Source organism: Pongo abelii, chromosome 4 (assembly GCF_028885655.2).
Source record: "Pongo abelii isolate AG06213 chromosome 4, NHGRI_mPonAbe1-v2.0_pri, whole genome shotgun sequence".
In the NCBI taxonomy this organism is placed as follows: domain Eukaryota; kingdom Metazoa; phylum Chordata; class Mammalia; order Primates; family Hominidae; genus Pongo; species Pongo abelii.
In genome coordinates, this window is record NC_071989.2 from 60,502,841 (window position 1) to 60,530,051 (window position 27,211).

A 27,211-nucleotide genomic window follows, 5' to 3' on the forward strand; every position below is an offset into this window, starting at 1 on the left:
ATATTCCATTGATTATATAATCTTTTATACAGGCTCAGAATTCACGTTTACTACATTTACTAAGAGTATTGTAGTCCAACTGTGGATTTGGTATTTCTCTATAATGTCAAAATGCATTAAAATGAACTTTTAATGGGTTAAATATTTTGAGTAAAAGTTAACGGAATTGTAGTTTAGAATTTAGTTTCAATAAAATTTAAGCCACCTTGTTTGCCAAATTTAATTCAGATAGATTATGAACCTGGGTTTTTCTTTCGTAATTTGATATGCAATAGTTCTTTCCAGGTATTTAATTGTCTGCACTAGATACTCTGCGTCTCTGGGGCCCCTGCAAATACTATAGTCAATTAAGAATCTGGCTATTCATGCCATACTGCTCTTAATCCATCTTATTTTTACATTTGTATCAAACTAAGTTAGTAAGTGGACTCATATATTAATATAAATGCAGCTAATGAAACTAAAAATTCATATTATATATATATATTTCCATTTTAAACATCTATTGAATGTATCTTTTTAAAGAATTCTCTTTTTAGATATTGGAATATTCACAGAGACAGAGGAAAAAAATTCAACTATAGGAAAAAAGTACAAGGGATGTCAAACCAGTGAGAGAAAAAAATAAAGTTGTTCTTGATTCCCAATTGGATTAACCGTATGAGCATGAAGAATAAACTGTAATGAACATCTGCTACTGGCTCCTAAGACGGTAGGAAAGGAAGAATAAAATAAGAATTGCTGGATCAACTGCTCAGGAATTTGAAACCACAGGATATTGTAGTCCTTTGGGATTCTAAATATTCAGGCATCTGTTAGGTAGCAGATTCAGCCAAACATGGATCATCAAAGGAATTCCAGAGTTATGTTGAGGACAAGTTTATAATCCATAAAGAAGAAAATCAGCCACTAGGGAAGTTATCCTGGAAGAATGTAACTATTTGAAGTAATTATGCTACTAAGTAGTTGTTCTTGGAAACAAGTCCCTATTTCCAAAAAATTTAACCCCTTCACTTCTTCCCATCCTCAACTTGATAAAAAAGAATGCTAGCTAGCACGGAGGAGGCTGGTTTGAGAAAACCAGTTGGGATGTGTAGAAAGAAAATTACATCCATCATTAGGTGCTAATGGACCATCCCAAATAAACTGTAATCTAGGATCATTGCCTCAGTTATTTTCCAGCTACATTTTATAGTCACAAAGGGTAAGTGGTTTCCTTGTTCTTCATAAGTATTTTATTTTCTTAAATTATTCTTTAAGTCATAGATTTCTAGAAGCAGAAATTGAAATGAGAAGCCCAGCCTTTCAAGGATGGAATAAAGATTGAACTCTCAAACTATGGAATAATAAAATGGTGTGGAACCTCTCACATGATTCTCATTTTATCATCTCAGTGATGTTAGTAATTCATTCTTTCATTCAACAAATTCTTGTCAAGCACCTACTGTGTTAGGTTTTAAGAATACATTACTGAAGAGAAACAGGCAAGAATTTCTATTACTATGGAAATTTCCTTCTTTCTCATAGAAAAAAAGTGATTGGAAGTTTGCAGAGGGAAGGGTCTTCCAGAGAAGCGTGATGGTAAGGTTACATCACATCAAGCCATCTATACCCTTCTTCTCTCACCTTCAAGGGTGGGAGTTCTCTCAGGAAAACACCAGTTTGAGATACTTTTAAATATGTTTCTCCTTCATTTTTATTAATTTTTTATTGTATTTAAGGCTGTATGTTTTGATGTACATCATGATCCATGTATGTTAAACCCTCAAATGTATGTTCATATACATTTGGAAGTATATTTTTAAAATTTTTCTTTATGCTCACCATTTTTTCTCAAATAAGGAACCAACAATAAAAATGTGAACCTTCACACATTTGATTAAATGGAAAACAATATACAGCTACTTTTTTATGTGCCTGCTTGTAGGCTTGTATGATCACTGATTCTTAGTCCCTTCACTGCCTTGTAGGTCCATGAATCCAGAGAAGACCTTTGGGTTACAGGATGAAGATGCTTTGGTGAAGGATCAGAGGGAAGGCAAAAAGTCAGTTATAAGTCAGCTTCTTTACAAAATATGTCATGGGTTAGGATTTTAACTTGCCCTTTCCAGGATTCTTCTCATTAATGTTCATAAGCCCTGTCTCTCCTTTGTTTCTTTCATATATCTCCTTTGTCTGCTTTGATGAATTTTATCTCCTAATCTGTAGAGTCATTTGAAAAATTTGCTACCATATTAGAGAAATGTTTTGTATGTTGGAAACCAAAATGTGGCTCTGATGCATAGTTGATTTACCTGTAGATGATGCAATCTTCAGTCTTTTAAAGCATTATAGCCTTAGTATTATTGTCATTTAAGAAACATTCTCTTGGCTATACACATTTTTCACCACCAATTGCTAATGTACAAAGTTGAGCAATATTTAGGATCTTTGGTTTTCCTCTCCCCAGTTGGCATTGTTACATCCTGGTCATTTTATTGCTCACTGACAGCTCTATTAGCCATTCCTCAAATTAATCAATTTTGATAGTTGGCTGGTTAAGTTTGGTGTGGGAAGGAAGTTTAAAACATTTGCTGATGTAGGTTTGGTGGCCTATCTATAATTTTGATACCAGGAACTTGCAGCAAATTTAGCACGGGTAAAATACATTAAAGCTCTAACCCTTCTGAAAATTCCCAGGGCTTATTTTAATGGGTTAGGCATAGTCTGACTGTATAGCTCAGATGGAGCCTTCATATTTACTTTTACAGCGCACCTCTTTAAGAGAGAACATTCACAATGGAAAACAGCGGCAAGGGTTGGAAGACTTTTAAAAGGAAGCTGTTAGTGCAGCAGTAAAATTTGGCCAGGTAATTTTTTTTCTCTCTCTCATTAGGTTTCAATCTTCTTTAGTATTATAACTTATCCAAAACAGACTAGCATTGAATCAGAGCTTTCAGTTTTTCAAAAATTATGACATGTTTGTCTAAGCTCTATTTTAACTTGCCTAACTGTACTCTGGGCTTGAACCTCAATAATTCTTTTGTTAACATTTTCAGAATAAGAACTTCAGAAGTAAATGCTTGAGCTATGTCACTAGTTAGGTCTTCTAAAGATTTATTGAACTTAAAATTATTTGAATCTCTTTAATAGCTCCATCAGTATAGAAACATGAGCTCTTATGTTTATGTATTTTTCTTTAGAAAAAACTTTATTATGAAACTTTCCAAACATAACCCAAAGTAGAAAGTACAATAAACCCTCATGTATCCATTCCCTGCCTTAAACAACCATCAACATTTTGCCATTTATGTTTATGTTTTAATAACAATGATTACTGGATATTAAGAGAAAGGATTGTGTGCTATTTTTAAAAGTGCTGGTAATAATCCTTAGTTTGTAAAGAACGATGATTTTTGGAAAATTTTATTTTAACAAGTAGAATTTATGAATTACAGTATGCTAACTGGGTATGCTATATTTAAAAAATTAGTTCCTATTTCTGTTTTTTGTAAATATCACCGAAAATATTGGTGGAGCTGGAAGTTTTGTTTTCCAAATGTCAGCTGTTTTTTTCTCTATTCCTGGTTCAAAGCCAACATTATCAGAAGGGAGACAAGTTGGCAACTAGCCTAAATACCAGTGGGGATACATCTTTTCTTCTGGACTCATATTCTTAAATAACACCTTAAAAATCTGTAGATAATTAGTGTAGCAATCTTGAAAATATTAATTAAGAAAAGAGCTAATAATTACTATGCTTGAAACTGAAAGTGATATAATTAGACTTAAACTGTGAGGTTTTTATTTGAAATTCATTAAGACCTTCAATGACTTAGTTGGCAAAGAGAAATTCTCCATTTCTATTATTAAGTCTTTACTAGTTAATAGAAATATAAACAGGTTCAAATGTCTGTTTACTTATAGATTGTGTTGAATAATTTCATCTCATTTTAATTATCTGTAGACAAAATGTTTTATTTACAATAATGGAATTTAGCAGAGCTGGTGACATTTTGACAAAAAGTGAAGAAATTTGATCACGCCAAACAGTAGTATACTTTAGGCATACAGATTTTTTAATTAAAATTTTGAAATATTTTCTACAGGTATACATTAAGTTTTTCCCAAATCATTGCTTATGCACATTAAACAATGCTTTGAATTTCTTCCCTCCCCACCCCCGCTCAAAACAAAGAAACGTGTAATGGTACAGTAGAAAAAAGGCAGAAAAACTTTCTCTCTCAAGCTAAATGATGCCAGTTTGAATAGCTTAGTGCTGACAGGCTGGGTGAGAGTTGAGGAGCTTTGATTGCTTACACTACCCTTGCTCTTATGGATGATGATATCCCTGTGAAATACATTGCGTCAGTCTGCCTGCAGAGAACTTAACCGCATCAGTCAGCTTCTCTTGCCCGAACCTATGAGGTCATCATTATTACTTCATTTTTTTATTCCTACATAATCCAGGCTGAACTTTAGAAGGCTTTCTGCTTTTCCCATCAGAAGCTATTACTCTGAAATATAGAAATAACCTGAGACATCTTTTATGAAATGTATCCTCTTCTGTTTGTCCTAAGTATGCAGTTGAAGCAATGAACTAATTTTCTGGACAACAGATTCACCAAATCTAAATTATTCCCAGGTGAATCAAATAGCTTCTTTCAATGCAGATAATCCTTTGGATAAAAAAGGGACATAATGTTAACAGAACAAGAGTGGTAGCACAGTGAAGAAGGAAGATGGAGTTTGGTAAGAATGAGAAAAGATTTTTTTTGAAAGAAAACAATTGCTAAACTAATGAAAGAATGCTAGAGATTGTTAACATCACCAACTCAAGCAAATTATTTGAGAAATAGTAAATTTTATAAAATAAAATTCTAAAAAAAAATGGTTAAGATGGCAAAAGAAAAACTTACCAGAATGTATATTTTAAATATATGCAGTTTATTGTTGGTCAAATATACCTCAATAGAGCTGTTTAAAAAAAGAAATAGTGAATTCTATCATCTTACGAAAAGGGTAAAGAATATGGGCTTTAAAATTTGATGTGGATATGAACACCAATGCTACCACTTGTAATTATAATATCTTAGATCTTGCTTCCATCTATGACAGGAGTTGACCTTTTTTTTTCTGTGAAGTGCCCTATAGTAAATATAGTAAATATGTTAGGCTTTTTGGGCCATGCTGTCTCTTTTGCAACTCTCAACTCTGCCATTGTGTGTGAAAGCAGCCATAGGCAATAAATGAATAAGCATGCTGTATTTCAACAAAATCTTATTCATGGATACTAAATTTTGACTTTCACATAATATTTATGTGTTACAACTTATTGTGTGAAATGCTTTCCCTTATTTAAAAGTAAAACCCAATCTTAGCTTGCCAACAAGAAAAAGCCAGTGGAATGGATTTGGCCTTTGGGCCATGGTTTTCTGAAACCTGATTTAAGATAGTGGCTTTCATAGTGGTGCCAACAACACCAGCATTTCCTGTGAAAGCCTTCAAAATGCAGATTATTAGGCCTTATCCTAGACTTACTGAAAAATCAGAAACTGTAGGGTGGGGTGCAACAAGGGTTTTAACAAGCTCTCCAGTTGATTCTGATGTACGTTAAAGTTTAAGAACCATAGCTCTGTAGATAATGCTACATAGCTGCTTTGAGTTCTTGTAAGAATTAATGAGATAATGAGTTGCCGGTGCCTAGCCTGACGTTTAACCATCTCAACTGTGCTAAACACCTTTTAGCTGTTTATAATAGCTAAAGTAAATTGGTTAAATTTTGATCAAATTTTCCCTTATTCTTAAACCGGTGACTGTGTAAAATAGGTTTTTTGCCAAGAATTCCAAAAGGAATTTGCAAAAGAAATGAAAAGCAGATCATTTTAACCTTCTTTTAACTAGATTGATAAAACATTAGAATTAAGAAAAATCAAGTCTCAACAATGTGACAGGAAATTAGTTTCCTGGAAAACAATCTCCTTAATGCTAACACTTCCTTTGGCCTGTTAATAATTAGAAAATAATAGAAATAGAGGTTTTGATGTAATAAATATTATACCAGAATATATTCTTGCTAAAAGAGCAAAATAGGAATTTAAATTTATAGAACAAAGGCACCTGCTACTCAATGTTTCTTGTCTTTCCTTTCTCTATGAATGTTTGGGTGCATGGAATATGTTGGGCCATGCTCAGCCAGCTTAACAGTCAGTGGCTAATGACCGTTACTTCAGATAGGACTACTTCAGATAGGACTTCAAGTCTGCTTCAGATAGGACTGATGTGAATGACAATGGCTGACACGGTATTACCTTGTAAAATAATTTATTTGGGCTTTCGTAGAACTGATGTCATGGAAGCCTGCTTTCTTATGGAAACCTTCATCATTATTGATTAAGGCATATTGATTTACATTTCTTTGACTTTGAGTTTAATACTGAGTGTAAACGTTCCCAAATAGTCACAAGTGAACAGAAAACACAATGAATGTAAGAGCTGACATGTTTCATGAATATGAACTTCATAGCAAGCCATACCTATCCCTATGGAGGGAAGAAAGAGAGATTCTACTTTTCTCGCAAGTATCTAGATAAACACAAATTGAAAGATTTTGATATGATTTATCTGGATAATTTTGACAACATAGGTTTATTCAAATGATTCATAAAAAGCATTCTGAATTTCATTTTGCTTTTATATTTGTGTATTTCTTGCAGATGCTCACAAAATGTCTTGGATAACAGCTGGACTCATAATGTCCTCATCATGACCAGTGAGTCTGCAAAAGCAGATGAAATTTTTCTGTAAATTCAAGTGAGCTAGAAATTAAAAAAAAGAGCTTGTACAAGTCCTCAGTATTAGAAGAGTTTTGTTAAAAGTTTTCTGTGTTTTGGTATTTTAATAAAAACCACATGATATGAGGCTTATTTCTCAGTTATATTCACTCCTATTGCCATTTCTGTGACAATCTTAGTAAACAAAGTTCAGACTTTTTTTTTTCCAGATTTGTTTTCATCATTTTAGCTAGGCATCACAAGAAATGCAGCAGGAATGATATCACAGCATGCCTTTTTGTAGCACATTAATGCATTTTCGACAGCTGAATATTTCTGATGAAGAGAATATTTAGATTTCATTTTTGTATCTTATACAACATCTGGAACTTTAGAATATTTCTTTATTTGGTAAGCTATTCGTTGTGTCTGCAAAAATAGCCCTGATAGAAAATTATGAAAACTATTGTCAAGACTTTGCTTGGATCAGAGTGAACATTAAATAGTAATAACCATCAGGCAGTGCAACGTTGGCTTTAACGTCAAATATAAACAATACAATCAAGATGTTTCCTACTTTCATATCTGCAAATTTACTATGGTCATCCATAACTTTAATAACTAAATTAAATGCCTTGAACTCTACTGTGGGAAGCTGTTAAACCTCCCCATTATCTGTGGATTTTCTGGCGTGCATGAGCTTCAGTGCAAGTGCACCTGTGTACTGACGCTCACTCCAAGCTACCACCATTTGTTCTGTGGGTGCTCCCTGCCTGGGCTGGCCCAGTGCACAGTGCTACCCCTCTCATTTCACTCAAGCAAAGAACCACAAACTGAGGTTCATATGAGTGGCAACTTTTTATTATAGATTTGTGAGTTGCAGAAAGTAGTTAGGGATCAGAAAACACTTCAGCTTTAATGTCAGGTACAGATATGTTCCAAGTAATTTGTCAGCCATCCCCTTCCATAAGGAGTTTTTCCTCTTTGGGTGTCCTTGTGGGCTCTAGCCTCCAGCTACATGCATGCCAGAAGCCCTCCTGTATTTTTTCCTAGCTCTTCCTTGCAACTCCCCTTTCTTCTCAATACTGGGCCCCTCTCTTAGGTTGCCTGTAGCAAAGTCAAATTCTTCTCCCTTTAATAATAAAACAGAGTAACAGTTCAGCACTGTTTTTTTTTTTATCTCATACTACCCATCCAGTCCTGCCCAGGGACCTGAACTTTCTCAACCAAACGAAACAGCATATACCATTAAGGTATTTTTTTCTTAAAAAAAAAAAAAAAAAGAGCCATCTTTTTAGGGGTGAATTATATCCCTTCTCTGGAAGGTAGAATCAACTGAAGTTTTTCCTTCCAGTTGCCATTGCTCTTTTTGTGATGTATGGGGGCATTTCTCTCCAAGGAAGCCTCTGTGCTGTCTTGTAGGCACATTATTTTTTACTCTCTTCGGTACATTCTCCGCACTGCTGCCAGATGATCTTTTAAAGGGATAATTTGATCATGCTGTTCTTTTGGTTAAGCTATGAGTAGCATCTCACTGGTCTCAGGACAAAGTTTCAAATGCCTAACAGATCCGACAGAGCTCTATGAACCCCTGGCCCCCGCCCCACCACCTGCCTTGCACTAGGCTTAACTTGCAGGACTCTCTTTCCTCTACTTTCTCTCAAGGTACAGAGACTTCTGGCTTCTGGAACAGAGCATGTTCCTTGCTACCACTGGTTCCCTGTGACTGTTATTTCTCTGCCTCAAAGATCCTCCCTGCTCATGTAGTGATGTCTTAGCTATGTTCCAGATCTCAGCTTAAAGATTTCTTAAGTTTGGGGCTTCTATGTGTCTCTGTTGGCATTCTGTACGTCTCCTTCGAACATTCATCAAAATCTTAATTTATTCATTTTGAAAGCAGGGTATCGGGTTGCTGTGGCAACTCCAGGCAGGGTTGCCAAGGATTGTCTGTGTACCTCTACTTAAGGCTTCTATGACAAAGTTTTCCTTTTCTGTTTTATTTACTGCCTCCCTCCCTCCACTGCCCCTCCAGATTTAGGGTAGCAATGCCTCCCCTCTGTTAACCTATCCATGTTGCTCAAAACTGTCAAGCACTCTTCATCTCTCTATACTTTCATGCTATTCTCTACCTGTTGAGATTCAGATAACATACTCCTAAACTTTTACTATTTTTTTTCTAAGGTCTTAATCATTTGGATTTTTCTTTTGTCACCGTCTTCTTATCCTCATAATCTCTCCTCCAGCCATTCTCGATTTTTTTTCTTACATCTTCCTATGGGCCATGGTCTATTTCACTCCTAGGGCCTCACACATGCTGTTCCTACAGTCAGAAAGGAGCAACCCACTCTTACACTGCTAAGTCCTCCCTTTATCTACCTAAACTCTGCTTACCCTTCCAGCTTTATTTTACATTTCAATTCCTCTGAGAAGCCTCTCCTCACTTTTTGTCTTTCTTACCCCCAGTCTAGGTAGGTACTTAGGTAGAATAATGGCCCTCAAAGATGTCTACATTCTAATTCCTGGAACCTGTGAATATGTTAGGTTAATGGCCAGGAAGAATTAAGGTTGTATATGGAATTGACATTGTGAATCAGGTGACCCTGAGATGGAGGACGATTCTGGACTATCTAGGTGGGCCCAATGTAATCACAAGGGTCCTTATGGGTGAAATAGGGAGGCAGGAGGGTCAGTGTCAGAGAAAATTCCACTGGCCATTGCTGGCTTCAAAGACAGGAAGGGACCACAAGCTAAGGAATGCAAGTGGCCTCTAGAAGCTGAAAAAGACAAGGAAATGGACAGATTCTCCCCTGGGGACTCCAGCAGGAACACAGTCTTACTGAAACTTGATTTTATCCCAGTGAGACTTACGACTTTTGACCTTCAGAACTCTAATATAATAAATTTGTGTTTTTTCTGCTTTTTTTTGTCTCAGATTGAGATGCAAAAATTTGTATTGTTCTATGTGGCAATTAGTTACAGCAGCAGAAACTATGACTGTATTTTTTTCAGGAGTTTCCATAGTCCACACTTCCCTGTCATGGTTTTTAATCATCCTGTATTATAATTGCCTATTGGTTTATCTGGCCCTTTTATAGACTCTAAAACCCACAGGACAGGACAATCACTGTTTCATTCACTGTCCTTTAGCCAGTGCTAACTACAATGCCTGGAAGGTAGTAGGCTTTCAGTAAGTATTTGCTGAGTAAATTAATGGCAGATCCAGAATTCAAACATGGTATCTTTGATACAGTGCAGTAGCAGTAGCTCTTTGGCTCTGAAGCAGATACTACTTGAGATTTTTTTTTCTCTTGGAAATCTGCCTAAGATCATCTGAAATCAGATATAGCTTAGCCAACTTTAGTTATTTGAGAAAATTTTTCCAAATCATATTGATCCACTGTGTTATGACATCTTGGTTTTCATCTGGACAGAAACACATTATAAATGAATTTATTGGGTCCCCTTAACTTCTTCAAGCAGGCGAATGGCGCATTTCTCATTTACCATTGAGATCAGTTACATGTGTTTCCATGGCACATTGTTCAGAAATGGCCAGAGCAGCTGGGTAGTGCAAGGAATGGCTGCCTATGGGTGGAACATTGTGTTTCAGATCCCCAGTTGTTCACTCTTTCTGGGGCAAACAGTCTCATTTGAAGGTTATTTTCTCAGGTGAAATAGACACAGTTTCATCTGTTTCAGCCACCTACACAGAAAGACAGGAACGTCCTAGGATTCCTAGAGCAAATGACATGGCAAAGTGTGTTCAGGGCCTCAGCTAGCCTCACCGCGTGTGGAATGTTTCTAGTTACTACCTACATAACAAAACGGAATAAATCATAAGGTTTTAATATGATTAAAATCTAGACTTTTTATTCTTTCCTTTTTAGTATTTCTCTCTGATGAACAATTTGATGGTGAATATCAAAAGCTACTGGAATTTAGTACATTATCACTCTCGATGCCTTATATTTTTAAGATCCAGTAAAAGAAAGGAAGAAAAAATACTTCCTAATTGATTCTTTTTTATCTTTGCCAAATACAGTAACTCTTATCAACTAAAATCACTAAGAAATTAAAGCTGATTAGGTAACATTAGGAACGCTGTCAATGGATTTTTAAAAATCAGGGAAAAAGTTTCAGCATTCATTAAGTCCTCAGGGGAGGAAAGATGTATTCTAGCAAATCATAACAATTGAAATGTATTTCTATTATTTTTTTTCTGAAGAATCTTCAAGCACTTACACTGAATTCCAGAATGCTTCAACTTCCAACTGATAGAGTATTAAACACTATGAAGAATGTTAGTGTGGGAGACAGAGAAAGAACAGCATTTTTTATTTTTGTCCAGTCAACTAGTTGTTTTGCAGAAAATAATTTTGATAATGTTTATATGACCTTGAACATTTACACATATTTCATGGGGAGCTTAGAAGTAAACACTTTGATATAATATTTGGAGTTAAGCTTTAATAAAAGGGGAATTTATTTCCTTCAAAAAGAGCCTAATTACAGAAAATTAGGAGATTCAAAAAGTAGTCAATGGAACAACTTTTGGATCATGGGAAGCTTCACCAGATAGTTCTCTACTTCAGTTTCTGCAAAGATGGTTTTGTGAGAGGAGGCAAAGAGGCTGGACTGCTTACTGAAGTGTGAAAACCAAAGCATTAAATAGGCTACTTTAACTCATCTCAGGCCATCCTGAATTCATTTGGAGTGTGGGTAGGAACTAAAATCTGGCTCCAGAGCAAAACCCACATGGAAACATTATCAGAAAGAAAATTTCTTTCCATATATCAGCAACTTAAGATCAGTAAGGTGAAAGATTTTGCAAAATAGTATGGGAAGCAAAGCAGAGGAAAATAAATAAGAATAAAAGTGAGCCATCTCAAAATTGGTTTTTATGTAAGAAGTGAAAAGGCAAATAAATCCCCTTGAAAAATATATCTTGTATCTACCATAATCTACCCTTCCTTGAATCAAGCTATCTAGGGATTGATAAACATATACCAAAATAAAACCAGCCTTCCCAATGTCCTCATTTCACATTTATCCAACTAACCAGTACTTCTTTATCTCTTAGTTGTTCTATGGCTGAAAATAGAATTTAGGGTTGATAATGCCCAGATTTCTAAGCTATGAAGCAGTAGCATATTTGCAGTGTTGGGTCTTCCATTTGTGCATGGAATCCCTTCACACTGTCTTCTCTTTCTATAGCGTCAGAACTGCCTGCCTTCCACAGTGTGTTTTGCCATGTTTTGCTGGGTTCAGCTAACTCTCTGTGTCATATCACTCTCCAAAGCATTTCCATGTAGAAATACAATGTCGAAATAATGCAGAAACAATTTAACTTTTAGTGCTTTTAAAAGCAGATAACTTATATTTGCTTTGATCATGCTAGTATGGTAAAAATGAACAAAATTTGTGTAAGAAGACATATACTGTCTGTAGAAAAGACAAGAAATGAACAGCTTATATTTTAAGCTCACCAGGATTTACATTTATTATTAAATATGATGCATTATTTTGGAAGCTGATTTTCTTGGAAAATCAAGGCTTGTTTTTGAGAATAGGTAAAAAGTATAAAATAAACCCAAATTAGAAATATGTAACAAGAAAGTCTACTACAGCAAGAAAAATCTTACACTAAATTAAATATTATATCTACAAGTAGGCATCTTGTAAAAGAAACTCCTTACCATACACAGTGGTTATGTTACTAAATATTGGCTGAGTTTGGTGATACTTTATTTATCTGGCATTTTTGTTGGCCATGGGAATATTTTTCAGGTTAAGAAATTTCCCAATTAATCAAAGATCGTGTTAATGAAGAATGTAAAATTGTTTCCCTTTCCATCTAACACCACAGACTGTCACGTACTGAGTTCTTGCCTTTTCTCTTTCATGCTCTGATATCAGAATGATTGTTTTTGACAATAGCCTTTATAGTGGCACAGTTATTACTTGCTTTTTTGGATTTGCTGTGGGCTGTTTGAATTTTAATTTATGCTGTTAATAGTGTGCCTTAACATTAGTACTGCATTTTTTTAACTTGCAATTTTGTTATTTTCCTTGGAATGCGTATTTTGGTTTACAGATGGTGTTGGTCACAAAAAAGAAATCTAAATTGGTAGAAACTCAGACTTTTTTTTTTTTTTCATGACGGGAGGGGACAAAGAGACTGAATTCCTAGACCAGTCTGTCTCCCAAAGACTATTCAAACACTTCATCAATTGTATCTGCAATAATATTAATCAAGACACAAAGGTCAAACCAGTACAGCTGCTGACTTATTCTGGGCCTACAGTCCTATCCTCGAAATTTTGCTTTCTTTTTGTTGAGCTCCTTGAATTGGAGGAAGGACAAATGTGAGAGAGGATGATGAAGAAAGGGTAAAAGTTGCTTGTAGCTGGGCATGGGAAGCTCCAATGCCACCACAGAGAAAAGTCTCTACCAGCTCAGGAGCTGGGAAAGGGCCCTGGTGGAGGAGAACTTGCATAAGGAAACCAGCAGCTCTATAGTACACTTGTAGCATGTGACAGGAAAAATTTGTCATTGGCTATTTATGAATTAAATCTTAATAAAATCCCTAGGTCTTCCCTAACCAAGCACAAATGTCTTAAGAGGTTACCTATAATTTTGAACATCCTTTCAGCACATTTTCTGCATAGTTAATGTGGGCAGTTGTGTCTAGGCACAGGACAGATTTACTTCTATATCAATATTTGAGGCACTGTATATGGCACAGAGACCCCATTATTCAGTGAAAATATGGCCTATTCAAGGAGATGAAAGTTTAGTGAGAATCCTAACTAGGAGGACAACAAAGTTACTCTTTCAAAGAAATAATTTAAATGACTTTGAAGAGAAAATAAGATTTTTTTTTTAAATGGAAAGTTTATTTTCCAAACTACAAGACAGTTAAATAGTTAGCATATCTCTTAAACCCTAAATTTTAATTTAGCACTCAGAGTGATGTCACTGACAGTCTCTAGCTCTTAATAAATGCAGTTCATCTTCTCGTGTGTCAGTTTTCTCATTTTAAAAATTAATTATAATGATATAACAATCTTTAAATGATTTTTTTTTTTCCTGAGATGGAGTCTCCCTCTGCTCCCTCTGTCACCCAGCCTGGAATGCAATGGTGTGATCTCGGCTCACTGCAACCTCTGCCTTCTGGGTTCAAACGATTCTCCTGCCTCAGCCTCCCCAGTAGCTGGGATTACAGGCACCTGCCACCACTCCTGGCTAATTTTTGTATTTTTTTGTAGAGACAGGGTTTCACCATGTTGGCCAGGCTGGTCTCCAACTCCTGACTTCAAGCGATCCACCCGCCTTGGCCTCCCAAAGTGCTGGGATTACAGGTGTGAGCCACCATGCCCGGCTCTGAATGATTCATAGCATAATAGTAACACATTTGACGATACATGAACAACTATAGGTAGAGCTAGAGGTAGAAAAAAAATGAAATGAAATGAAATTATTCCTCTGGCTTTTCCTGGGTTGTAACAAATTCCCAGAACATTTGAACCCTCCACTGAATCTAGGTTTGTGATATATAATTGAAGAGTAGAAAAGGACATCTTAGGAACAAAAGTACAAAGAAGAAAGGGGTACATCAAATTGGTGAGTGAGCAGAAATAACGACATCCAGAAGAAACTTTCTACCCTGACTCTTATTTTTTAGGAACACTTTCTACTCTGCCTCCCTAACTTCTGCCTTCCATCTTAAGCCCTAGCTTATCATCAACACTAAGTGTAAAATCAGTTTGGAGACCAGGGGAAGTGAAATATAATTTATTCAGCAAAAATTATAGAGATGATATAAAGAAGGTAAAAGTAATTTCATAATTTGGAATTTGGCCAGCAAATAAAAACTAATATCCAACTCGTTTTCCCATTTCTATAAAAACATTTACAGTGAGGAAGTCTTTAACATGACTAGGAGTGAGAATCATGATTTCATATCTCCTGTGAATTGCAACAATTGCAACAATATTGTTGAATATTGAAGCAGTTTTCCAGTCCTACAGGGGTATGTAAGAATTTTTAAAAGCAGAAAAAAAAAAAAGACATCTAGAAGCAAGGTCAGACAGGAAAATAACATTTTAAGGAGCCACTAGATAATTTTTGAAACCCCATTTGAAATTTATAAACTGATCATTTAATGGTTTTGGCTTTTATAAACATGATGTGTATTCTTTTTTCTTGATTTCTATAATCAAATGATAAAAGATAATATAATATAAATAGCAGATAATTTTGGACATGATCATCAAATGAAGTTTTCTAACTGAAAAATTGAAGTGGATGCAAATATACAAAGGAAGTTTATGCACGATTTTAGACTAAAGAACAATCCATTTGACCAAAAGACATCTTATTATTTGTAATAGATGACTTCAATTGCAATCAAATGACAAATGTAATTATATATAAATACGCACACATTTGATTGTCATTTGATATTATATACATATATATACACTATCTAAATATATTTGATTTAAAGAAAACTATCATAAAAACTGTGGTTAGAATTCACTTTAGCAACTAAGTGCAATGATTACACAGCAGCTGTAAGTCAAATGATTCTATGATGAACGACACAATTAGATATAAAAATAAACTGTGATAGCTAAAGACCTTGAAGTACAATTTTAAAATACATTAAGTAGTATATACACTTGATTTTAATCTATCAAAAATTATGTTAATTGTAATTTCAGTTATATATTACCTAGAGTGGTCTATCAAATCACAAAATGTGCCTCTGCAAATTTTAAAAATCACTTGAATTGTAGTTTTTGTGCCTGCATTCTCTCCTTACACTATTTTGAAAATTGCCAAATTAGTTGTCTATTTAGTAGTAAGTATAATGTGGAGAAAAAGCATATTGCTAAAATGTATTTAATCAGAATTTATATTTGCATCCCTCCATAACACATACCTTGAGGTATTTTCTTGATCATGGTATTAAAATTAAGTATTAGGTTCAGTACACACAAAAGCTAAAAAATATGAGAATCATAAGCTCCCATAAGATTGTTATTGATCAAAATATTAAATCATTTTGGCTTTTAATCTGCTGAAAGTACACACTGAGAAATATATTTTAAGCTTCAGAAAATTTGTTAAATCCAGTTTAAAATATAATAATTTGATCGTAAATGATAAAAATCTGTACCAGTTATTTTTGGTAGAAACTTTATTTTCCAGTGTATATAAGTAACTTTTGTCCATAAGTAACTTTTGTTAATTCACCGTACTTCTAAACTGAATATGTTTAAACAAGTTATTTTTTATCTTAATTTTCAAATTATAATCATGGAATGTCTAATAAATCTTAATGCCAGTTATTTCTGTCTGAATTAAATTGCAATCTTTATTGACACACGGAAAGGGAGGGGGGTTTCTTTCCTTGCTGAGAATTATATTGTTCTGGTTGTTAGAATTCTAGTGTCACTGCTTTGTTCAAAGCTGGTCAGGACAAGTTTCTGAACCTGGATTTATTACCACTTACTTGTCTTAGGTCTACCACAACCTCAAGAGTTGTGACAGAGACTCTTCAACTTATACCTTAGCAAATTAAAAGGACAGGAACATCAACAGGGACTCTCGGTACAAGCAAAATTTAGGAATATTTATTTGTGCAAGAGAAAATATGCTCTGTGGCTCTGTGCAACTTAAAAAAAAAGTAGTCTTGCTTTAGGTTTCAATTTTCTCAAATGGAAGAAATAGAATATGTCCCCTGGATTTTATGTTTGTCTTATGCCAAAGAAAATGAGCCAATGCATCTTAGTGGTTAAGCATTAAAGTATTTTTGAGCAAATTTTTTTCCTGCAATTGATTTTTTCCTCTAATCTTTAAGTTGGTACTTTTTTTTTTTTTAAACTACATTGATGCTTTTCTATTGCAACTTTACCTGTCTCTTCCACCCCCACCTTTCTCTTTCAAAGCATTTTTTTCAATCAGCACATGAGGTTCTGAAATAATACTTAGTCTTGGCTTTTCCCTCAACTTTATTTAGCAAAGCTACTGACTTGAACAAAAGCAGTACTGTACCTGCTCCTGGCCGCCAGAAACAATGACGAGCGCCTTGATAAGATTAGATGTAATTTTAAATGCAGCAGGGACAAAGACTCCCTCCCATTCGCCCCACTCCTAACCCCCTACTGTAATTCCACCACAGAGAACAGTTGAAAAATCCCGGGCCAGAGCCAGACTGCTTGGTAAGCGCCACCTAACAGACATAGAAACATGATCTGCATCATTTTCAGGCTTGGCAGACATTTTGTGCATAAAAAAGAGAAGAAAAGAAAAGAAAAAACAAAAGGCCATCTTTGAAACCAGACACAAGCAAACTTTATACATTCCCAGTTTTATAGTTTCAAGAAGGACTTTAGAATTGAAATAATCAAAGAAAAAAAGAAATTATGTTGAAAATGTATAAAATCAATTTAATTTAGTTTTGTTTTTGAGCAGAAATATTCTGACTATATCTAAGTTAAATTTTGCTATGGATTGTTTAGTGTTTTCATCTTTTGGAGTACGCATAAATGTTTGTGGTTTCTTTATTAATCTAAGAAGTTAGGTGCCCAAAGTGCATTTTTTTTTAAACTGGTGAAAATTTATTTTTTAATTTTGTGAGAGTATCAATGAAGTGTCCATGTGCTTTCCTTTTTCTTCTGTTTTTTTGGATAAGAAGCTTAACTTAATAGATGTCTTTACATTTATGTATTTATTTGTTCTCACCAGAAAACTTTATTGACTCCTTCATACCTCAATACTGAAATAATAATTTAATCTTGGTCATATTCCACTCTCTCTCTCTTTCTCTATCTACCTATCTATTGCAAAAAGAAAACACTGATATTTAGATTTTAAGAGAAGAAATTATATTAACAAGGAAAATATATTTGTTTAATTATGCAGATGTAACTCACTTTGCACACACAAAGGATTTCATAGCATTACACTGTTTGAATTTCTGTGAAACAAATCATCTAAGCTGTGCTATATAAACTGTTTTTAATCTAAGGTAACTCTTTTATTAGGTGGATAAGATCTCCTTAATCTGTCAGTCCTAAGATGCTTTTTTGGTATCAAATGTTCTTTATAGGGGGTATGGCAGCGTGCTGAAGAAAAGTCAGACGTTGAAACTGGATAAAGAGTCTTAACCGACCACATTTGAGAGGCTTACTAATCTCTGAACTTCTGATCCCATAGTAGTAGGTATTTTTGAGTTAATACAAGAAGACAAATCTCTACACATGCCTAGTTATGGAAATTAGTGGTGTTCAGAGCTTCCCCATTAACCTGACGAATACGCTGCATACATGTGCTGTTATTACCCTTATTTCTTGTCATAAAGCTTCAGAAAGCTGACAAAATACCTTTAGGATATTAATCCCTATCCCAACTCACCCTACATTTATATTGTTTTTCCTCTGAGAAATGAGAGAGGCCTAAACAATAAGAAATTTCACAAGATTTCAGTTAACTAGACGCCACTAAGCTTTACTAAAATGTATTATCCCTGAAAGTAGTGAACTATATTGATTTTTAAGTTGCTTTGGTGGAAAATAAAGTTTTTTTTCTTTCATTCTTCCTTCCTTTCTCCTTGTTTTTGTTTGTTCTTCAACCTGCCATTAGTGTTACCAAATATCTTCAGTGCTCTTCTTTCTCTCTTTTGTTTCTTCTATCTGTTCCTGGAAAGATGTGGATAGGTCCTCCTGACCACCTGTTCCCAGGTGCTCAGCAGCCTCTGGAAGTTTATGGATCCCTAGCAATTTTCATGAGCAGTTCTTCTCTCTCCGCTCCCTCGCTCCCTCCCTTCCTTCCTTGCTTCCTTGCTTCCTTGCTTCCTTTCTTCCTTCTTCCTACAATGTACCAGACACTGTCTTATGGGCTGGGGATTAAAGAAGAGGTGGGTGCAATGTAGTTCCTCCTCTCAAGGAGCTCATAGCCTTGTGTCAAGGGAGTCATGAAAAGAAGCAATCTCTGCTTCCAACCTTTCTCTTACACTGTGCCTCTGATCAAACTGAAGCTTCCCGTTTTTCCATTCCTTCTATCTACCAGGAACTTGAGAAATGAATGCAAGCTAAAATAACTGATAACTTTTAAAGTATTGCTCATCTCTGCATTTAAATTTTAACACTTGGCCTTCAAAAGTGGAATAAGTAGTAAGGGCTTTTGTCAGTAAAGAACACAGATGAAGAGGAGAGATATTTTATATCAGAGAAACTTTCTCAGAATCTCTCAGTCATGATAAAAATGTATTATACTTAAGATTGGCCCTATCCTCTTGGTCCAGAATTTATATAAATCTCTCTGAATTCAAACCTAGAGAAATTCGTTACAATTTTCTAAATTTACTATTTGTTTTTTACATTTATCATTTTCAGTATATACTTTGTATTAAAAAACTAGGTCAAATAACTGCTTATATGCCAATAAATACTTATCATTAAACAATGAAGCTTAGATATTGAAATAATTGTTTTCTGTGTTACTAACATATCCTTGTAAAAATCAAAGATGATATCCACCAGAGTCAGAAAATCTGTGCCTGGAAACTCTGTCACCTGTTTTCAGTATATTCCTGCTAACATTATTTTAATTATTTTAATTATTTGTCATGCTAATATTATAAGATCCACAAAAACAAAAAGAATAGAAATTAGAAAAAAGAATAAAATTTTATTATATGCCTAGCATTCAGAGAGAGAAATTCTTAACATCTTCTTTCAACTTTTTTCTATCCAAATATTTTAATATTTTTATACAAGGGAGATAATAGTGTACGTAGCCATTTTTAGCCATTTTAACATACCAATATATATTGCAAGTATTTAAAATACACTAGAAGGATGATACTTAACGTTTGTAAATATGTTTCTACTTTTTAAATATTGCATTGTGTGAATGTAAAATGTATTAAGATCATCCCTTTTTTTTCTTGTATTCCTGTTTCTCCATTTTCTATTAGACTAATATCTTCTATTTTGGCTCTTTACCCTCAGTCCTCCATGCCTTTTTTGGTTCAGCCCTGTCTAAATGGAACGCCCTTTCCCCCTTTATCTGCCTGTCTGGAAATTGTGTTCACTCTACAAGACCCAGCTGATAGGCCCCTTTCTCAACAGAACCTCAAATTCAGCTTCATCCTCTGCATTCCTATCATGCCTTTGGGGTGCTTTCTTTATGGAGTTTATCACACTCTGCGTATGAAATGACATCAGCTGGAGCAGAATCAGATTGTGCAAGTGTCCTTAGGGGTCTCTCTTGCATGGTCTGGGCAGAGCAGCCTCTAGATGGCATAGAATGTTTTAGGAACTTCTTACTTGTCACGAAAAGCAGAGGACCCTGGAGCAGCTGCCTGGCTAAGTTGTGTAATTTGTATCAGCCCGAGGAGCCCTGTGTGAGAAGATATAAATGCTGATAATAACTGAGGTCCTGGATAAAACAAACCTGATTGCAGTACTGTGAGTCCCTCCAAAGAGATTCAACTGGAGGAGATCACAGCTCCCGAAGAGAACATCACTGGTGAGTTGAGAGAAACTGACTAATATGGGAGAAATGATAGAGAAGCCAGTGGCTACTGTTATTCAAGAGACTGTGCCTGACTTGGCCATGCCTGGCCATCCCTGCTACATTCTGGGAAGGAGACTACCATCTGTAAACAGAAAGACTTGCACCACAAGGGACCTACAGAGTTTGCTGTGGAAGTCACCCTGAAAGAGTAAGTCAGGCTCAAGACAGAAGTGCACATCTGAAATGCAGTCTGCATTCTGTTGAGGTCCCTGTGCAATTTACTCTGGTCACTAGAAGCGTGGAGATCAGCTTGGGCAGAAAAATGCTGGTGGCAGAGTGCTGAGGTCCAGAGTGCAGAAAGACTGATCAAGTGCAAAAGCCTGAGCAGAGGGATCCTCTTGGAGAAACTCCCTCTTCAGTGACCCCATTTGGCCTACTTAGGACTCCTGGAGGGGTCCAATGCAAAGATCACACTTCCTCCAGGCAGAGTGGTAGGATTTAGGGTACGGCTGTCAGTGTGATACACAGATACACACAGAAATGACATCTTTTTTTACCCTTGCATATCCTGTGGCAACTTAGTATGATGTCGTACATATACCCAACAGGTCCACTTATTTATTACACTCACAGATATTGCTAAGGCCTAAAATATATCTGGCATTATTCTAGGTAATGGGACAAAAATGGTTAGCAAAAACCAGACAGGTTTTGCCCTCATGGAGCTAAATGTTAATTGAGCTATAATTCATGTAAATAGATTTACATTTCATTATTCTCTTATCTCTCCATGCAGGCTATTTTGAAATATAGCAACACATGTTTCATTTAACTTTTATAATATGCTCCTAAAAATGTGGAGAAGCAAGCAATGCTAAAACATAAATAAGCTAACAGCTTACAAGTATTCCTTTATAGGTGTTGTTAGATAAGTTAACCCTTTGGAAGCTATATTAATTTTTCCAAGCCCCTAGGCCAATTACTCGCTTTGGAACCCTAAATTGTCATGAGCAAGTGGGGCAATGCACATTTTGTATATATGCAATGCAATTTATTTGGAACTGTAATCCTAAATCTCTTTTCTTTGATCTGATCATGAAACATAAAATGAACATGGATAAATTACTTTGGATTAAATTATTTAATAAACATTATTAATTTCTTAATGTATTCAAGATCCTATGCTTAATTCTGGGAGAGAACAGAAGGTGAATAAAATAGAGTTCCTACTGTCAATATAGTATAAAAACTAGTAGATTTGGCCAAAGATGCAGTCTTTCAAAATTAATGAGCTGCAAAGTGCTACTTTCCCCCACTGTTGGCAGATCAGAGCCTTAATCCACAGTGCTCAGCCTGAATGGGAGAGAGGACGAGAGGGATGTGCTGGACACAGCAGGAAACAGTGTTGTCCAGATAAGCACAAAGTAGTCTCAGGATGCCTGGACATTTGTTTGTGCATAATAAATGTATCCAAGGTGTTTCTATTTCTCACTTGAGGTTTGTTATTTAAAAAATCATAAATAGATGAATTTTCTATAAAAATAATGAGAAAATGGACAGTAATTAGAAAAAGGACAAAAGCCATCTCTTTCCCAAAGCTCTATTTACTCCTGCAGATAGCTTAATCGCAAAAGTAACTAGTATGTATAGCATTTCATGTTTCATAAAGAGCAATCACACTTTTAATCTTTGTAGCAATTCTGTGAGCCTGGTATTATATCTTCATTTTACAGATGACAAAACTGGGCTATAGATATTAAGCAATTTGCCAAATTTGACTAAGACATGATAAGATTTTGGTCAGTAAGCAGAAAGCGAACATATAAACAGTAACCATTTATTTTTCTCCCACTTTGGGCAAAACACAATATTTCTAGGTGTTTGTGGGAGATGCTTATGTTATGGATGTCATGACCTCTGTCCACAAAGACTGGTCACTAGCAGCGTGGATGGGCATAAATGAAACCACATATGTAAAAGGCATAGATCATTATATTAAAAAGTGTAAAATAATATAGTGCAAGTTACAGTCATAAATTCTGAGGTCATATGCAGTAATACTATAGCTCAGTGAGGTTAATGCTATTAATACTGGAGATATTGCTTTCTGAATGTGTAGGAGAGGTGTTGGGTGACTACCTTTGAGTCACTAGAAGTTTATCATAAAATAATGGCAGAGAAACCACGAAAAGTGGATGTCTCTGAGCAGTGGAAGGGCTTTATGGAAAGGCATATAGCCTTTAAAATAGCCTTATAAAAATAACTTCAAATTTCATTACTAGTGAAATGAAAAAGACAGGAATTAGAATGCCATTACATTTTTTTTAACCAAGTAGATGATATTTTCCATATGAAAAAGTCCGTATAAATATTTATAAATAAGTATGAAAGATTATTTAAACACATCAGATTTTAAAGCGGAACACTCCTTAGTCTGAATTTTTTGAGCCAGGGTAGAAAAATTGATCCTTCCACCACTTCTTCTCTCTTCTCTCTGGGTGCTTGAAGTAAATTGTACAGGGATGCATATTCCCTTCTAGAAAAGCCTTAAAGAAAAGGAGAATGCAATACCTCACCTCCATGTAATGCAAGGTGATACTTTTTAAAGTAGGGGTTTTATTTTACAACAGACCTACAGCATATATTCTCACAGGTGTCACACTGATCTACGCCAAGAGGTTCTGAGATATATACTAATCAGGTCGTGAAGTTTTTAAAGAGAAAAATATTTGAAAAGGGGAAAAAAATTTACCTACATCTCCTAAGCCCCAGGACAGCTACTATTTACATGGACAGTAATGAGTTATGCAGGTCAAGGCATCTCAGCTTGCTGTTCATGGAGAAATAATAAAAGCAGGTTTTGCTGAAATAATTTTTTCCATTAGATTCCCATCCTTCAGTTTTGACTGAAAACAAAATACTTATGAAGGTGTTAAACAAGGAAGTATGCTTAAATGTAGACAGTTGAGTGTGATTTTTTCTTTCATTTATTTTTATAGCCAACAGTTTTATAGATTGATATTCCTTAAAATTTCTATTCCTTGATTCATTCTTCAGATTATTTTGCCTAGATGCTAGCTGATAAGGCCCAGGGTAATAATCTAACATTTGAAACAATATTGGCTTAAATCCCACCAGCATACTCCAGAATTATAAGCACAGAAATCAAATATTTTGGATGATCTCATTGGCTGAGTATTTTTTGTTTTACAATTTTTTGTTTTATGTATTCATTTATTTTTTAGAAACAGGGTCTTAATCTGTTGCCCAGGTCTGGTGTGCTCACTGTAATCTTCAACTCCTGAGCTCAAGCCATCCTCCTGCCTGGGCTTCCCAAAGTGCTGGGATTACAAGCATGAGCCATGGCACTTGGCTCCAAGTTTTGTTGAATTTTAATGTTCTCAATGAACATTGATTTTGTGAATAATGTTAAGATCTCGTGATATGTCACACTATTTAGACCTATTATTTCGTCTTTAAAAACTGTTAGATACCATGTTAAGTGGAAGCCAACAGGGAGTCTCAGTCTGACCTTCTCATTAATTTAGTCTATGTGTGACTTTACCCAGGTTGCCTAGTTTCTTTGTGTCTTGGTTTTCTTCATGTGTCCAACAATGCAAATAAAAGCCCTTCCCTAAGTTATAAGATTTGGAAAACATATGCAATATTATTTGTAAATGGAATTTGAAAAAGGTGAAGCATTCACATACAAGTGACATAGCATAAAATATTCATTTTAGCTCTTTGTATTAACTAGAGTATAATACACGATGTTATTGATACTATCCCTGATACCTTAAAATTTATTTAAAAGTAAAAATAGGAGGAGGGGCCAAAATGACGGAATAGGAACAGCTCCGGTCTACAGCTCCCAGCGTGAGTGATGCAGAAGATGGGTGATTTCTGCATTTCCATCTGAGGTACCGGGTTCATCTCACTAGGGAGTGCCAGACAGTGGGCACAGGACAGTGGGTGCAGCGCACCGTGTGCCAGCTGAAGCAGGGTGAGGCATTGCCTCACTCAGGAAGCACAAGGGGTCAGGGAGTTCCCTTTCCTGGTCAAGGAAAGGGGTGACAGACGGCACCTGGAAAATCGGGCCACTGCCACCCAAATACTGCGCTTTTCCGACAGGCTTAGGAAACGGCGCACCAGTAGATTATATCCCGCACCTGGCTAGGAGGGTCCTATGCCCACGGAGTCTCGCTGATTGCTAGCACAGCAGTCTGAGATCAAACTGCAAGGCAGCAGCGAGGCTGGGGGAGGGGCGCCCGCCATTGCCCAGGCTCTCTTAGGTAAACAAAGCAGCTGGGAAGCTCGAACTGGGTGGAGCCCACCACAGCTCAAGGAGGCCTGCCTGCCTCTGTAGGCTCCACCTCTGGGGGCAGGGCACAGACAAACAAAAAGACAGCAGTAACCTCTGCAGACTTAAATGTCCCTGTCTGACAGCTTTGAAGAGAGTAGTGGTTCTCCCAGCATGCAGCTGGAGATCTGAGAACGGGTAGACTGCCTCCTCAAGTGGGTCCCTGACCGCTGACCCCCGAGCAGCCTAACTGGGAGGCACCCCCCAGTAGGGGCAGACTGACACCTCACACGGCCGGGTACTCCTCTGAGACAAAACTTCCAGAGGAACCATCAGACAGCAGCATTCACAGATCACGAAAATCCACTGTTCTGCAGACACCGCTGATGATACCCAGGCAAACAGGGTCTGGAGTGGACCTCTAGCAAACTCCAACAGACCTGCAGCTGAGGGTCCTGTCTGTTAGAAGGAAAACTAAGAAACAGAAAGGACATCCACACCAAAAACCCATCTGTAAAACACCATCATCAAAGACCAAAAGTAGTTAAAACCACAAAGATGGGGAAAAAACAGAGCAGAAAAACTGGAAACTCTAAAAAGCAGAGCACCTTTCCTCTTACTAAGGAACACAGTTCCTCACCAGCAACGGAACAAAGCTGGACGGAGAATGACTTTGATGAGTTGAGAGAAGAAGGCTTCAGATGATCAAACTACTCCGAGCTACAGGAGGAAATTCAAACCAAAGGCAAAGAAGTTGAAAGCTTTGAAAAAACTTTAGACGAATGTATAACTAGAATAACCAATGCACAGAAGTCCTTAAAGGAACTGATGGAGCTGAAAGCCAAGGCTTGAGAACTACGTGAAGAATGCAGAAGCCTCAGGAGCCGATGCGATCAAATGGAAGAAAGGATATCAGCCCTGGAAGATGAAATGAATGAAATCAAGCGAGAAGGGAAGTTTAGAGAAAAAAGAATAAAAAGAAACGAACAAAGCCTCCAAGAAATATGGGACTATGTGAAAAGACCAAATCTGCGTCTGATTGGTTTACCTGAAAGTGACAGGGAGAATGGAACCAAGTTGGAAAACACTCTGCAGGATGTTATCCATGAGAACTTCCCCAATATAGCAAGGCAGGCCAACATTCAGATTCAGGAAATACAGAGAACACCACAAAGATACTCCTCGAGAAGAGCAACTCCAAGACACATAATTGTCAGATTCACCAAAGTTGAAATGAAGGAAAAAATGTTAAGGGCAGCCAGAGAGAAAGGTCGGGTTACCCAAAAAGGGAAGCCCATCAGACTCACAGCAGATCTCTTGGCAGAAACTCTACAAGCCAGAAGAGAGTGGGGGCCAATATTCAACGTTCTTAAAGAAAAGAATTTTCAATCCAGAATTTCATATCCAGCCAAACTAAGCTTTATAAGTGAAGGAGAAATAAAATCCTTTACAGACAAGCAAATGTTGACAGATTTTGTCACCACCAGGCCTGCCCTAAAAGAGCTCCTGAAGGAAGCACTAAACATGGAAAGGCACAACCAGTACCAGCTGCTGCAAAATCATGCCAAAATGTAAAGACCATCAAGACTAGGAAGAAACTGTATCAACTAACGAGCAAAATAACCAGCTAACATCATAATGACAGGATCAGACTCACACATAACAATATTAACTTTAAATGTAAATGGACTAAATGCTCCAATTAAAAGACACAGACTGGCAAATTGGATAAAGAGTCAAGACCCATCAGTGTGCTGTATTCAGGAAACCCATCTCACGTGCAGAGACACATAGGCTCAAAATAAAAGGAGGGAGGAAGATCTACTAAGCAAATGGAAAACAAAAAAAGGCAGGGGTTGCAATCCTAGTCTCTGATAAAACAGACTTTAAACCATCAAAGATCAAAAGAGACAAAGAAGGCCATTACATAATGGTAAAGGGATCAATTCAACAAGAAGAGCTAACTATCCTAAATATATATGCACCCAATACAGGAGCACCCAGATTCATAAAGCAAGTCCTGAGTGACCTACAAAGAGACTTAGACTCCCACACAATAATAATGGGAGACTTTAACACCCCACTGTCAACATTAGACAGATCAATGAGACAGAAAGTTAACAAGGATACCCAGGAATTGAACTCAGCTCTGCACCAAGCAGACCTAATAGACATCTACAGAACTCTCCACCCCAAATCAACAGAATATACTTTTTTTCAGGACCACACCACACCTATTCCAAAATTGACCACATAGTTGGGAGTAAAGCTCTCCTCAGCAAATGTAAAAGAACAGAAATTATAACAAACTGTCTCTCAGACCACAGTGCAATCAAACTAGAACTCAGGATTAAGAAACTCACTCAAAACTGCTCAACTACATGGAAACTGAACAACCTGCTCCTGAATGACTACTGGGTACATAATGAAATGAAGGCAGAAATAAAGATGTTCTTTGAAACCGACGAGAACAAAGACACAACGTACCAGAATCTCTGGGACAGATTCAAAGCAGTGTGTAGAGGGAAATTTATAGCACTAAATGCCCACAAGAGAAAGCAGGAAAGATCCAAAATTGACACCCTAACATCACAATTAAAAGAACTGGAAAAGCAAGAGCAAACACATT